Here is a 13,965-nt window from a genome sequence, read left to right as displayed (position 1 = left end):
TACACCAGACCAGCTGCCTGGCACACTTTGTTGGTATGCCAGCAATCACATTATTGCTTTTCCAACCATTTCACAGGCCTAAGGTTAGATGAAAAGAGTCCTTTTCTGGGAGCATTCCCAAGTTTTTGTGTGTGCTTAGCAATGCAGACTCAAGTAACAGCAGCGACAAAGCTCAGCACATCCCCATCTGTCTGTTGCACTCAAGCAGTTGCATCTCAATACGCCCTGGTGATGAGGGAGTTCACGTGCAATGTGCAGCCAGGTGAGAGCTGTTCTGTTTTACTCATTATTATAAATAATTATTATAATTTTTTATTTACTAATTATTTTTTAAACATATCTGGACATATTTTCTTCCTTTTACCTTTGTAGCAATGGTCATTAGTATTTCTTCTTTAAAAAGACCATGTTCCCATTTCAATTATGCTACAATTGTTTTTTAGTCTTAGAGTTGAGAGGTATTTCTGTATTTTAGATATATAATGTATATACATACATGAATACACTCTGTGGATATATATACACTACTGCAAATGAGAGTTGCTACTTTCCTCACATACTTAGCTGATCAGTAGTGAAGAACCACGTGACAGTCTTCTATCATGAAATTAAAAGCACACAAAAATTTACAGGCTCCATGTATTTCAGAATGTCATTATATTTATGTCATTATATTTACCTCCAAGTACTCTGTGAAGTATCCTGTGTGAGGGCACTAACCTAGATAGTTTATGTAAGACCGTGGAAATTCAATTCCAGAAATGAACCTTTGCATCTCTAGGAACAGCTGGAGAGGCTCAGGTCTACTCATCCTGCTCAGAATGGACACGAGGAATTTAGATTAGATGCAGATGGAGTGGGGATTTTGTTAATGACAAAAAGGGAGGCAAACATGTTGAGGCATAACTGGCTGAATACAAATGCATAATATATGTGTACATATTTCTGACTTTAACTATGAACACCATAAATATGCTATCATGCAAGAGGCGAAGCATATGTAAACTTAACAATATCCCATTACCTCTCCAGCAAAGAATTTTCATAACTCATTCATATCCCATTGAATAAGCACAAAGATTCACTGCTGGCTGTTAATTATCCTCTACAAAGACCTGGTTATTGTGTTCAATTTTAGTAAAGGCGCAGTTGTTATTGCAGTGTACATAGGGAGAATGGTACCTGAGGGAGCAGGAGGAAATATGCTTGTGTAGAATTTTAACAAGGAAAGCTTGGTTGCACAGAAGGGATTCATTGGGTGGGATTTTGATATGTGCTTCAGGAAATTAACCATTCTCAAGACAAAAACCTTGCTGTGACTCTCTGAATACATGATATTACTCAGTATTTCAAAGACATCAGCCACGTAAAAATTACTTGCTGTTACTATAAAGAATTTTTTAGACTACTTTTATTGAATGGTAGCCTGTTTTTCTCTGAAGTTTATAACACTCCAGTCATATCAAGGAATGTGTATGCAAGAGCTCACAAGGCCCATACATCCCTCTGGGGTTTTTGAGAGGCACATGGAGGTCACCAGCCAAAGGCAGCAATCCATTTCCTCCACACCAGCATGGTGGAGGAACTGGGACAGGAGGTGTAAGGTCCTGGCAGGTCCCAGTGCAATGTCACAGTAGGAGAGTGCCAGCTGGAACCCCACTTTGTGCTGGGTGCGATGCGGGGGTTACCAGGATTCAAAAGAATTCAGGAAGAGCTGGGAACAATGGTGAGTTATCCAGGGAGCTGTGTATCTTCTGCACTGACCTGTTGGAAGCACTGCAGCTGCTTGGCATTTTAGAAGGTTCAGAAAAGATCCACTGAAGGTGTTATTTTAATGGGCGAGTTCTTTCCCACATGCCCTGCACTATCTGAACGTCAGGCAGAAGGAGGCAAAGCCTTGTGACATTTAGGTTGCTAAAGTCATTGCTGTTGGTATGGGGCAGGTAGGAGGCTCTAGGCTCATGTAGGAGGACTAGCCTTGCTCAGAGGCACCACAGCAGCTGCAATGAACTCAGCCTCATTCTCTATTTCTTTTTCTCATTTCTACTCAATGCCTCTCTTCTCCTTGGTTGTGCAGGGACAAATACAGAGTTCACACAGTGGCTGTTTGTTCCAAATGTGCATGTTGAAAGGAGAGGAGAAAGCATGTATCTTTGGGTGGAAATACTGAGAACAACACGAAAACAAAATAAATAAAGCTGAACAAAAGAGAATTAAAACTTCTATAAATACCAAGGACAGCTAGGGATGAAGGAAACAGAAAGAAGACATCATAGGTCAAGAAAGGGAAGCAAGAACTTCATGGTGGGATATAAGAAACCACAAGGCATGACAGGATGATCCACTGTTGGTCTGGCTTACCGAGGCTGTGGCACAGCCCCACTGAGGTGCCCATCCCTGCCAGGCCACTTGGATATGACTCTGGTAGTCCTGCCACTGCCTGCTTGACTGGGCTTCAACAGAATGGGACAATTTCTTTTGTAGTCCCTAGTGGCTAATCCAGTATAGCAGCTAAGAAAGCAGCACCAGTTACTTAGGAGATACTTGGATCCTTGCCTTGAATTGCAAAGGAAATATCTCTGTAGGCTCCTCCCAGAATCCCAAACAGTCTGTCTAACAGTGAAATAGATTGATTATACCTTCTGCTCATCTGGTAGCGCTGTGTTCAGCATTAAATCCTATCCAACCTTGGAGCCACTACTGGCTTTCTTTGCACCACTATAATGAGAAGACTAGTATTGGCTGATGCTCAGAAACTTCCAACTTAGAGCACCTAGAAACAGTTCATTAGTAAGAGTATAGAGAATGTGGTATGCTGTTTCATTCACTTCTTTTAACTTAATTGAGACCAAGACCAAGGTGGGAGACACCCACTGCCAGGTGTCCAGCAGGAGCTGTAGAGTGTCTCTCCTATGATGATACCTGATATTTAAACCTGATGTTTGCTGCTTAAACCATGTCTGTGAACAAGCAGGATCCCAATGCATTTCCACTGTTTGCAGCTTGGGAAATGTTGCAAGACAATTTTGTCTGTAAGTCTTCTTGTTACCAGAATTATTTTTTGCATTTTGGCACATCCCTGGGTTAGAAGAGAAGACTAAATATTTTTATGTTTTAATAGTATTACTACAAACTGTATAGTATTCTAATAGCTGATTGTAAAGTTCTCGTTTATTTGGGAGCAACTTGTATCACATCTGCATAATTTTTAATGTTTAATATTAAAAACATCTTGAGAGGATTTTAAAGACTTTTTTTCCTCTATTGCTTTTTTGTGATGAGTCAGAAAATAGTTTTGATGCCCCTTCTGCCTCTGATTTTCTTGACCCCCAGCTGTTGTCCTGCAGCTGGAACAGACGAACACTGCACCTCCTGGGGTCTCACTGGCAGTACGAGGGAAAAATAGCCCTCAGCAAAATTCCATGGGAGGCATGCTGTGCTCCATGTGTAAGCTGGTGGATCAAAGACCTAAACTAGGAGTATGTGGTGTTTTCTTTGAGTTCCTGCGGAGGGGTAAGATTTGCCTTAACTAGATTTACCTTCTAGGAATGCAATGTCAGTGTGGAAGTACACTGGATCTTCCAGTTTCCTCAATGTTCAGATTGTATTTATCAGCCTTATAAGAAAAGGATACCAAAATCAATATCAAAATGTTGCAAGACAGAAGCAATCAGCTGGCCAGCACTTTAGGGATATATTTGTATTCATGTCTCAGAAGTGCAAGTGTGATCACGTTCAGGTGCTCAGGCAGAGCAACAGAGCGGGCAGACTGTCAGTGCTCTGACCCAAGGGGCAGGGACAGTTTGCTTTCTCTCCTCATGTTTTTTTTTTCCCTTCATTCAACCAAGCAGCGTGACCACCCAGTGCTGCAGCATCTAAGTGCTATTTTGCAACAGATGCACACAACCCAAAGCACAGGCTTTTCTGGTATATAAGTTGCATCTTCTTATTATGACTATCCCAATCTATTTCTAAGTGTGCTAATTCCAGTAAATGGCTGCCATTTTCTTATGGCTCATTTCATACCATGGTTAAACACTACACAACAAATGAACAGTCCATTTGCTTGTGTAGCCTTTAGTTTTGGCCTGAGTAGTGGCTTATATATGGTTAGTCTTTATGTATGAGGTAAAGAAACACCAAGGCAAATGTTGACAAAGTCTAAAAGCTGTTGAGATGACCTGGGATCTCTGAATGTTCAAGCAGATGTGCATCAGCAGTATTTGCAGCAGTATTTGTGATCTTGCTTTTCACACTTTGTGTTGCAGCAGCAGAGGGAATTTGCTCAAGGTCATTGTTTCCTGGCGAATGTTGTGCCTTAATGGCATTCAGGGCAGCACTGGTGGGAAGGAGCAAATGAGCCCAGCTGGGACCACCAGGTCTGAGGGTTTTGGGCCCCCACAGCAAAGCCTGGATCAGCTCAAAACACCTGTCAAGGACATACCTGAAGAGAGAGAAGTTTAAGCAGCGCTGGCAGACAAGGTAGGTGGCTGCAACTTTGAGCTGGTTTGGACTACATAACAGAGCTCACTCGGGACTTTGGCATGGAAGCAAATGCATGTCAAATGCACAGGTGATGGATGGAGTGAGCAATCTCACAAGATATATGAGAAAAACACAGAGATGAGATCAGCCACAGAGGAAGCAGACCAGGGACTGGGCAAAAGTGGAAAAGAAACAAAGGGAGAGAGAATTATTCCTCCTTTTTTAGAATCATTGAATTATTTAGACTGGAAAAGTTCTTTAAGATCAAGTCTAGCATTAAACCCAGCACTGCCAAGTACACCACTAAACCATGTCCCTAAGGGTCACATCTACATGGCTTTTAAATCCCTCCAGGGATGGTTTCTCCACCACTTCCCTGGGCAGCCTGTTTCAATGCTTGATAACCCTTTCAGTGAAGAGATTTTTCCTAACATCTAATCTAAACCTCCCCTGGCAAAACTTGAGGCTGTTTCCTCTTGCTCTGTTGCTTGTTACTTAGGAGAAAAGACCAAACCCCACCTTGCTACAACCTCCTTTCAGGTAGCTGTAGAGAGCGATGAGGTCCCCCCTGTGTCTCCTTTTCTCCAGACTAAATAGCACCAGCTCCCTCAGCTGCTCTTCACATGACTTTCTGTCTTGACCCTTCAGCATCTTCCTTGCCTTTCTCTGAAAATGCTTCAGCACCTCAATGTCTTTCTTGTAGTGAGGGGCCCAAGACTGAACACAGAATTGGAGGTCTGGCCTCGCCAGTTCCAAGTACAGGGGTATGATCACTGCCCTAGTCTTGCTGGCCACAGTTTTTGGGACTAAAACAACTACCCAGTGTAAGGACTGAATCAGAAACATTTTTTTCTTCTTTGTGTGAAAGAATCTAGAATGTTTTTTAGATCAAGAATTGCCCCTAAAATGCAAGACTGCTTCCTTGGAAGGAAAAAGGAAGCATATACAGCAAGAAAGGGATTAAAAAGTAGCAGGAAGGACTTTATCCTTCTCCTACTCATACTTTACTTTTTCCTAGGAACTACCTTTCCTGATTATAGGATATGTTATGTAAACCATGCAAATTAGGCAGTTTTTTATATCATTATTTCACTTCAAACGTAAAAATACATGTACTGCACTGCATTTTTTCTGGGCTTCTCAGGTGAGTGTGTGTGCCTAAGGTATGCACTGTTGCTTTACCCATCGCTCTGCAGTGCTTGCATTGCAGGAGCAGCCAGAGGGCAACAGGGCAGAAAGGCCAGGGGCCAAGGGAGCAGTGGGTGCCTGGGTCTGGAGCCCTGGTGGGAAAGGACCTGATAATATTGTTTTCTATCTGACTGAGACAAAAAGTTGAGACTGACCATTTCTGTGATGGCCAGATATGATGACAGTGGGAGCAGCAACTGTGAACCGCCAGTGCCTCTTTGCTTTGGTTACTTTTAATATCTTCCTGTTATTAACAGTGGTCCTGCTGAATGCCCCTTCCTATATGCAGACAGGCTGCTTGAATGCCGGCGTGCCCACGTGGTCTATCCCGTAGCTGGCAGCATGTGTGTGTGGATACCTCTACTCCCCTGGGTAGTGTGGTTCTATCTCATACGCCTACCTGTGCGAGCAAAGTGAAGGCTTGTATGGCCACCAGGTCAGGCTGTGTGGGCATTTTGATTTAATCACGTCTCATATGGTATCCTTGTATTTTTCAGCTTTGCTTTTTCCATCAGTTTTATATACCTCATGTGGGGAAAGTAGTATCCTTTAAAGAATACATTCTATATTTGGTAGTGAGTGATTTGAGGCGCGAATGTGTCTGAAGGAGAAAGGCTTTTCAAGCAGCATGCTGCTGGCTCAAAGGTTCCTCCACAAATTCTGCTGGGCTCTGCCTCTGAGTTGTGCTGCCCTCTCACCAGCCTGATCCTTGAGGAATTAATTCGGGAACTGCTTGAGACTCTGCACGATATTCTTCAACGGTCCCTTTCTTCTCTGAAAGAAAAATACAGGCAAATGTCACAGAGAATTAACAACTTAGATGGGCAGATGGCAAGGCTTGAAAACTGTACAGAGATGATTGAGAGAAGTGTACTGTCCCACAAGGAAACAGCTACTAATACTGCACAGGTGGTGGGCTTGGAAAGATTAGTCTGGGGGTTTTATTAAGTGCAGCACAACCTTAAAAAAAAAAAAAGGTGGAAAACCAGATCTAAGTTGTCTCCATCCAGTATCTTGGTAGTAGAACTAATTGACAAAATGTTGGGAATGGCTTCTATTAACATCCAGGCTGAAAAGCTCAAGTTGGCTCTAACACCATAGGGCTGTAAAGAGACACTTCCTACACATCAGTGTGTGCAAAATGGTCCAAAGCAGAGAGCATGAGGCAGGCAGCAGCAGGATCTCTGTGGGCTTTGCAGGATTCCCTGCTCAGGCACTGGGGCACCCAAGAGGACAGTGAGATACTGCTGAATTCAGAGCATCTCTCACCATTAATGCCTTGAGTTTTCTCATTCTGCATCACTACAGATGCACAGTACAGACAGAACCTGGGCTGGTACTGCTTGGGAGCTGTGTCCACAACTGGCCTGCTGCTTCCAGGGACACTAACTGATGCTGTGTGGCAGGAATTTGTAAATTGTGAAGGTATGGGGAAAATCTACAAAAGTAAGGAAAAATGTTTTCTGAAGAATGGAATAGAGCAGTAGTCAAATAATTAGGCTCTTATTCAAAAGAGAGGGCAGGGAATAATGTTGATCCATTTTTCTTCTTTGAGGTAAAAAGATGGTGAAATAGAGGATGGACTGGGATTAAAAAAATGGGACTTTATTACTTGGTCCTGCCATGAGACTTCATGTGTAACCTCTGGCAAGGCTCTTGATGCTCTTGCACATCTCACTCATGTCCGTGAAATGGGGATAATCTCTTCCATGACCAAAAGAGATTTCATGAGGAGAACATCCTCAACAGATTGAGTCCTCAAGCAGGGAGGTAGAGCAGTATCAGAGGGAGTTCTCTGATTTCCTTCTAGTACAGGCACCACTGAGTTAGATAAGCAACAAGCCAGGATTTCAAACAGCTTTGGAGTTGAACAGTGTTGGTATCCAACAAAGAGCAAATGTTTTTTACTGGAGATAAGGATATTTTGTTTCTAACAGTGTAAACACAATAATATTTGTCTTCGTAGATTAGCTGCAGCAATGAAAATACTTTGCATACTCTCTAGTTGGGGGTTCTCAGACTCGGTTAATACATTCTAAATAGTCTGGTACAGGCTGAAGTGGGGAATTGAATTAACCATGAAATACTGGGCAGGTTGAGGCTTTTTCACTTAGGACACCGCAAGTTATGTTCCCTGTGAAGTCTCTGCTTGTAATCCTGATACTGATGACCTGCACAGCAAATGTGGACAAACAGCGGACAAACCAATGAGGAAATGGGAGAAAGGATCATCAGCTCACTGTTGTGTTGGTTGCTGCTCATGTTTGATGAGCAAATGGCTGCCTCTTTGCCCCTGTGGGAAATCATTAACATACAATAATTCTTATAGATTTCTATTTGACAAAAGTGGTGTTTAACTCACACTTTACAGAAGCCAAAAATGGGAGTCCTGTATGCTGACTTTTACCAGTAAGTTTCTTTTCCCTTTGGAAAGCCCCAGGGTAGATTGCTAAATTTCACAGGTAATTTGTAAACCCCTGAAATTGTTCTCTGCTGTTTTTTTTTTTTCCGTGACCTTTAGAAACCTGCTTCCCAGCCTGTCTCCTCCGTTGCCTGAATATCAGGGGTATAAGGAAATGTTTGCTGACTACAGCACGTCCAAATGTGAATTACAACAGAACTGTAAGGGTCTGGGTCCCAGGAACTCAGAAATCAAATGTGAGTTTAACTTTTAGTCCGTACAGAGTCCTACTGCTCTGGGGCCTTGACTCCTTAGGGAACAGTAAATAAGAAGGAGGCAGCTTTCTCCCTTTGCCCTAGAATTAACTTGCAGATTTAACTGACTTGTTTTATTATACTTGTTTATGTTAAACTGTCCTACTACAGGAATTACATAATTCATCCAGGAAATGAAATGGCTCCAATGACTAACTTGAGAGTCACATAAAAAACTTCAGATGAATACTGCCAAATTTCTAAGGTTTTATGATACTATTCCCTTAGATTGTTAAAATCAGAGCCAATTTGTTAAATATTTACTTAGTTAACCAACATGCTGTTCTAACTTCCTCTCTATATCCTTAAGTAATGAATGACAAAGCACAAAAAGTAGGCTACTCATCTAACTTATTTCACACTAGGAAGAACAGGGACTGATAGATATAACATACTGAATTGAATGGGTATTTATTTTCCCATAAAATTGCAAAATATAGCTAGTTTAGGAGACTGTTAGAGTTTAGAAGTTAAGGGTTCAGAAGACTTTATTGCTCCAAGATTTGGAGATTCTTATTACCATTTAGGTCATTATTATACTCTTTGCAACAAAAGACCCCCAAAAAAATTTCATAGAAAATATTTCAAAATAACCTCACAAACATGTAGCAGCAAGAATAATAACAACAATACCACACACATCCCTTTGTCACCCTGCAATAAGAATGGGCACTTCTCTTTTTCTGGAGTTAATCTCTTTCGGAAGAAGAGGGGAATAGCAGGATTTGGCTGCTGAACTCTTTCATTAGCTCTCCTTCCTTTGTGTGGGGTAGGAAGGACAGTGTATCAGAGCACTGCGAGATGTGGCTACAGGCATCCAAGGCAGCCTAGGTGCATTGATTGCCTCAGCACCTAAAAGTAAGACTGCCGAGCTTAAGAGACAAGTTTCCTTGCTACACAACAAGAAGAATAAAAAGTTCCTGGATTGTATTTTTAGAGATGTGAACGTGCCTAGCAAAGAAAGGTCTGAGGGTATACAGTGCAGAAGAGAGGTATAGATGAAAGGTGACTTACTGTGACTAGAACATAAAAAGTCAGGCAGTCATCCAGAAGGGATTGTGAATGTTGGAGTGCCAGAGTTCGTCCCTGGATGTGTGACTGATAGATGATGAACACACAACTAGGGGGTGAAGCAAACAAACTTTGTCAAACAAACCACTCCCAAGCTATGAACAGAGAGGAAATGTGACTGAGACAAACACTATACTGGGTGTCTTCTTGAGGATAGTCTGCTTACTGATCCATGGTGCATGATTGGGTTTGGGTCCTCTCTCGCTTTCAGCTTTCCTTTACCATCCAAGTGATGTGCCAAAGAGATGTGACACTGGCAGGAGTGTCTCTGGAAGACCAGCAGAGCCAGGGACTCTGCACTGCACTGGCAAGGTCAACATTGCCAAGAACCCTGACTTAACTCCCTCCTCCAGCTGTGTCCTCTGCACGGATACCACACCTGTATTACAGAAAAAAAAGGAAAATCTAAAGACCGAAGATGTGTGTTCCTCACCAAACTTTTGAGAATGGACATAAGTGATATGACAGGTCAGAAGGTGAGATGAAAGGCTTTTTAATAGTACTGACTCTTGCTAACTTAAGACCAAAGTCCAGGCTGACAGAGTATGAAGTTTTTCTCCAGTCTCCAGTGCACCAGAAACTGAAGATGCTGTTTTCTCTTTGTCTGGTGTGCTGTATGTGTGGATTCTGGTGAGGGTATTGCATGGGGTTTTTAAGAAACAATTCTGGTCCTTCCTTTCATCTTAGGTTTCAGCTCATCAGGTTTGAGAAATCTGTATTAAAAAAAAAATAAAATATTTTTTTTTCCCCTGAAGCCAAGGGGCAAAAATGGAGTATGTTATCTTCAGAGCAGGACAGTGATGGATTAGAAATCCAGCACAAACCAGTAGTCCTGTGAGCTGCAAATCTGATAGGGCTTTGTTTCCCTTGGGCAAATCTTTGGATTCTCCTAGGTCTACATAGCTGAAAGCTCTGGCTGCAGCTTTTCCTGTGGGTGGTATTCATAACATCTTTCATCGTTGCAGCTTTCTTGGTGTTTAATAAGGGTTTAACTCAAGCTGCAGTGGGTCTCCTTTTTCTTAGCAGCCTGTTCTTATGAAATGTATAGGAATGTAGCATTTTCAGCATTTTATTGCTCTGTCAGATGTGGTTAAAATTGGCTACTGTTTGTTCTTGTTCCCTTTCTCTTGCACAACACACAAGTATGTACAAGCACGTATGTGTGCACACATGCGGATGCACACAGAGATTCATTATACATATGAAGAGATAATGATCTCAAACCCCTTTTAATTTCTATAGGAATCCAGGCTAGGTAAGAAAGTATTGGAATGCTATTTCTTTGGGAGAGGAAAAGGAGGATGAACTAATTTTTTTCTATGCAGCAGACAGAATATTAAATTACTGCTTTGTTTAAATGTAACATGTGTTGCTGAAAATCTGGCACCACTACTATAAAGTAAAAGATGTAGTGGGCTCTGTGTCCTGGAACTGTATACTGGTGCTTGTGCACGGCACGCACGCTTCGCCTCCAGTGCCTGAGTGGTCCTGCTGAGACTGGAGGAATGTGTAGGGAATGTAGGTTTGCCGCGACATCCCGTCTCCATTACATCTTTTGGAGCTTTGCCACAGAAAAGAAGGCATTTTACCCTTCATTTGTAAGTAATTAAGATGATAGTGGAGTTAGAGTTTTCCAACTTTGTGAAAACAAACTAATAGAAATGATCCACTTCAATAACTCAGATATTAATTGAAACAAGAGAGAGAAACAATACATTAAGAAATAATTAACTTTCGTTAATTAATTTTTAGAAATAGGAAGGACACCTGCAGCAAGTGCAGATGTTTGCAAGTGTCATTAGATTGGGAAGGTTGTGCAGTAATTTGGAAATGGAAACAGGTCAAAAGGACCAGGAGCGATCTGCAGCATGGTCTGACTAATAGTATAAACTATGGGATTGCTAGTGAGCAGCAAAAAAGGTGATGAAGATGTGCATTTTTTAAAGGATATTTATAGAAGCCAGAGGTTAATTAGCAGTTAAAAAGCATCTACTGGTGTTTTATGTCAGTACCATCGGTGTGTTAATTATTGTCATTTTCAGCCTCAAATGTGCCTCTTTCAGACTTCAGATGAAATAGATTGATGATTCTTTTACTGAGGCATTTCTTAGATAAATTTTAATTAGTAACTTCCCCCTTTCCCCCTGTCAAATCAGTTTTCTTCTATGACCAGAACTGGAATTTCATCTCTCACTCAGCCTTCTCTTCTTTGGTATGTGTGATGCAGTTCTGGTTGTCTGTGGTATTGCAGGAAGGTAAGGGGAATGCGTCTGTTACCATAGTCTTGTCCAAATTTTAAATTTTGACTTCTCTGCAATGTAGACATGGAAAAATGTGAAATGATCCCTAGAACTATCCACCTTCTTTTTCGAAGTTGGTAAGTAGAAAGGCGCAAACCTAATTTGTTCTGCTCCTCTTAGTGCTTTTGTCTACTTTAATGAAATTATGCTGGTAGGAAAAACAACAAAGGTTTTATATGCCACTCTGAACATGCCAGAACTCTGTTCAACAACTAGAAATCCTCATAGGGTGAGCAGACCAGTCATCTTGGGGGCATCCAAGCCGGCCAGTTGAGATGACATGGGCTGAGTGCAGTCTCCTAGCACTGACTAAAACAAAATGCTGAGAACCACTATGAGGTCAGGTTGTTCCCTGCACCAGACGCCTCTCAGGGAAGGTTCTCCTGTCCAGCCCTCTTTTGCAAGTCACTACCCACAACTCCTCTTTCAAAGATTCAGTAAGGGATTTTTGTCTCCTAAGCAACAAAAAACACCCCTCACCTAAAGATACGTAAGAATTTAGAACCGCCATTCAGGTTTGGAATGTCCCTAAATGGACACTCACTTGACCCCTCACTGTCTATTCAGGCCTTTAGGCTGCTGGAACTGAGAAATGCCAGAGAGAGCACAGGATGTGGTTTGGACTACAGTCCCCCACTTCCTTCTTCTAGAGGGAGCCAGAGAGTCCTACTTGCTTTTGTTTTGGGAAGGAAAATTCAGACTAGATTCATAAAAATAAGTCATTTCATCCCTCCAGAAGTATTTCCTTTCAGAATTCGTAACTCCTATTAAGTTTTCAATTTTTCAGTAAACATATGTGCAAGTATATAATTTGCCAGGCTCTTTCATTTCAATGGCCTACTTTTCTATTGGTACTATTAAAAATAAAATGCCAAATTGTGAGAAAGACAGAATTACATTAGACAAGAAGTATACAAGACATGTTTTCCTTTCAGGTGACTTTATCTATGTATCTATTTATTTACTTCTACTCCATTTTTGCGATGGGCTCTGGAGAAAGATCCTTAGATGCTCTATTACTGATTCTGCAAGTCATCATTATGTGGCCTCTTCCTCTGAACAATTTTTCTAACCTTACCTAAAGGATCTATGATTTTTTTCCCCAATTATTTCTATAATTAAATTTTATCTGTTCTGATGACCTTGAAGGGTAGGAATTAAGTATAAACAAACAGGATAATGATGGGGCCCAAAGGCAGTAGTTTGAAAAAAGAGATGTATTTCTAATTTAAGGGAGGTAAAATGAAAGAAGTGTCTACAGTGATTAACCCACTAAATGGCAAGTTTTCAGATATATAGCCATCTGCTTTTTCCTGCCACCTCTCCCAAATGGGAGAGAGCTTAGATGAATTCATTTTATCTTCATAAGAAACAAATATTGTTAATGAAATAAATTTTTACTTAGATGGACTACGCTGCCAGTTGAATAAAACCCACACAGGGAAGATTTAATTAATATTCTCTTTATTTATTTTGTTACACAATTAAAAGGAAAAAAAAATTAATGGGGAAAAAAACCCCAACTTGTGCAAATACACTGAAATTTATTCCCTATCGTAGTCACATAGTTAAACACAAGAAAGAAAGAAAAAACAGCAGAAACAGTTTTCTCTAACATGTTATTAAAGACAAGAACCTGTTTACGAGTCAAATATTAGATGTCCTCAGGGAATTTGACAATTTGCAAAATATACAAGAAAATATCACCTGGGGAGAGTTACAGCTGTAACAAACGAGGAAGAATTTCTGACTAAAAAGGAACATGACTTACTTTGTCTCAATTGCTCCAAAAAATTCATGAATACAATGACTAGGCTAGAAACAATGTTGCAGAGGATTGTCCTCACACACTGGTGGATGTAGAGCTTGGACGGACTTTCTGTTGGCCTCATTCCTCAAAGATCTGTCATCTGTGTCGGTGAACAGTCACGGCCTTTAGGTTTGTGCACAGACTAGGTTGTTAGGCTCCGGCTACTTATTCACAGGTTCTTCCTCTTACTGTGGCTAGGCTGTGTGTCTGAGACCTCCAGCCAAGTGCAGGAAGTGTCTGGAGCTGGCATGTCCCTGCTGTGGCTGCTACACTGTCCATCAGTTTGGTAGGCCTGCCTTTATCCCATCAACAGTTTCCACTGGATGTGAGCCGACCAGTGGAATCAAATGTCTGCCCTGCTAACAGCTGGATCCAGATACCAGATTTCAAACTCTC

The 13,965-nt window shown here is 41.4% G+C and overlaps 1 long non-coding RNA gene across 1 annotated transcript; it reads left to right on the top strand.

Annotated features, from left to right (window-relative positions):
* The first annotated feature begins 1,745 nt into the window (after positions 1-1,745).
* Positions 1,746-13,365, top strand: LOC127471086 (uncharacterized). The gene is made up of 3 exons (XR_007904554.1): positions 1,746-1,823; positions 4,272-4,482; positions 9,671-13,365. It is a non-coding gene; the product is annotated as an uncharacterized LOC127471086 (long non-coding RNA).
* The last annotated feature ends 600 nt before the right edge of the window (positions 13,366-13,965 follow it).

The sequence above is a fragment of the Manacus candei genome, unplaced genomic scaffold, assembly GCF_025592945.1.
Source record: "Manacus candei isolate 608988 ecotype Guabito, Panama unplaced genomic scaffold, ASM2559294v1 h1tg000023l, whole genome shotgun sequence".
NCBI classification, from domain to species: Eukaryota; Metazoa; Chordata; class Aves; order Passeriformes; family Pipridae; genus Manacus; species Manacus candei.
This window is presented reverse-complemented; position numbering and strand designations above follow the sequence as displayed.